The following is a 2267-nucleotide window of genomic DNA, read 5'->3' on the forward strand; positions in this document are numbered from 1 at the left end:
TGGGGCTGAGCTGTTTGTGCCATACAAGCTTCTAACATCTTGCTTATCACTGCAGATACCCACTGTAGATATCACTGTAGATACCCACTGTAGATATCACTGCAGATACCCACTGTAGATATCACTGTAGATACCCACTGTAGATATCACTGTAGATATCCACTGCAGATCCACTCTCTGGCTGCACAGCAATTCCTTTTTTCATCTAAACTGGGAGGTTTTGTCCTCCAGAAGCAGAGAGGCATTGCCAAACACCTCCATTTTAATTCTTCTTTATGTCATCCAGCTTCCACGTACCCATGAGTTTCACAGCTGGGCTGGATCCTCAGGGATGATGCTTAAGCGGGGTCCTGCAAGGCTCAGGACTGCAGCAGTGAGAGGCCATGCTGAATACACCACACCAGGCAAGAGAAGCAGGATGCTAGGCAGGAGCCATGAAGACTACTTTGGAGTTAAGTCTGTTTGGGGTTGTTTTTGTCCTTCTCTCGTGCCTCGGGATGTTCTGAGGGTTTGATGGTTGCTCTGGTAATCAAATGATTCTCTGTGGGGATGAAAACGCTATTTACAAAAATCCCTTGCAAACAAGTGACAATTAGCTGCCAGCAATCTTTGCAATGCCCATCACAATCCCAGCCACCGGAGTGCTGATTGAAACCAAGGGCCACCCCTGCAGATAAGCAGGGAGGAAAATCACTCGTGGTCTCTTGCTAATTGCAATTCCACATGCTGGCAACCCACCAAAGCGCCCTGGCCAACAAAAGCATGGCAGCAGCTTTTTCATGTGTCTTTCCACTCGGGTTTGATGTTAATGGAAAGGGATGTTCCAATAACCTTCTAAAAGGCTGGACTAATTCTGTTGTTTGGGTTTGTGAGAGCTGAGCTGCGTTAGTCAGGGTATTGAGTAAGAAGTGAAGGGACGCGGTGTGAAGGGGAGCAGGGAGGTGGTTTAAGGTGTTTTCATGCATGAAAAGGCAGATGAGGTGACCAGTGAGGAATTCAGCTTGCTGACCAAGGGAACAGACACCCACAAGGCTGTTGTCCTTCCCTGAGCCAGGCTGCACCTGAGCAGCTCCGGGGATGAGAGGGATGTGTAGGGATGAATAAATCACTGCAGATCCACTCTCCGGCTGCACAGCAATTCCTTTTTTCTGGGTTGCTATTTTTAATTCCAATACTCCCACATGTGTTTGGTGGATTAGAGATGTATGAGGAACAGGAGAAGGTGGCTGACGCAGGCAGGTAGCAGAGCCTGGGGGTGGCAGAGGTTGAACTTAGAGCAGGTCCAGCCGAGGGCAACACCTCTGGTTCCTGCTTAGGTAGGAGCTGAAGGCACCCAGTACTGTTCACTTGGATTTACACCCCTGTGTTGGCAGCGGAGGTGCCCACGTGGTTATAGCCGGGGCTGGATTCAGGGTATCTTGGGTTCAGTTTTGGAGTCAGCTACTTATCTCCTGTGCACAAACCTTGTGAATCTTCCCTTTTGTAGCACCAGGTTTGTTAGTGGGGAAATCGTTACCTCTGCTTCCTTTGGCCTGCCTCCCCTTGTACCTCTGGGGAAGAAACCATCACTGCTTGTTTATGGAAGATAACTCATGGGGGAGCCTCTTCTCTTGTAAGGTGGCATCTTCCTATCGGACTTTTTAATCACAAACATCAGAAGAAAAGAGCTGTCAAAGTGCTTTAAGAGGAGAAAGGTTTTAGCAGCAGCACCTCAATGAGGAGGTGAGGGACTGTAGGGAACAATGGGATAGAAAAGCTGCAGAACTATCATTACCTGCTCATCCTTGTGAGAACCCAGACTTCCAGAAGAGACTGGCTGGCGTTTTGATTTGTACACGAGCTCCTACAGATTATGAAACCAAAGATCAAGGCATAAAGGCAATCCTGTCATGTCTGAGACTCTTTCCCTTTGCTGCATACACAGTGTTTGCCAATAGATTGCTTCAAGTGAGACCTAATACTACTAATAAATGCTTCCACAAAGTCTAGTCTGCGTCTCCGAATCCCAGGCTGGTGTTCCTGCAGACTCAAGGAAAGCCTTGAAATGAAGAGTAGTTGACTTTCTTCTTTGTAAGTTATATGGAATCTCAAGTCTTCATCTCTAAGTCACTAGATAGAGAATCACAGAATGGTTTGGGTTGGAAAGGACCTTAAGGTCATCCAGTTCCAACCCCCCTGCCATGGACAGGGACACCTCACACTAAACCATCTCACCCAAGGCTCTGTCCAACCTGGCTTTGAACACTGGCAGGGATGGAGCACTCACA

The sequence above is a fragment of the Neopsephotus bourkii genome, unplaced genomic scaffold (genome assembly GCF_033783945.1).
Source record: "Neopsephotus bourkii isolate Nb327-2 ecotype Australia unplaced genomic scaffold, CSIRO-AGI_Nbou_v1 NB_611, whole genome shotgun sequence".
Taxonomy (NCBI): Eukaryota; Metazoa; Chordata; class Aves; order Psittaciformes; family Psittacidae; genus Neopsephotus; species Neopsephotus bourkii.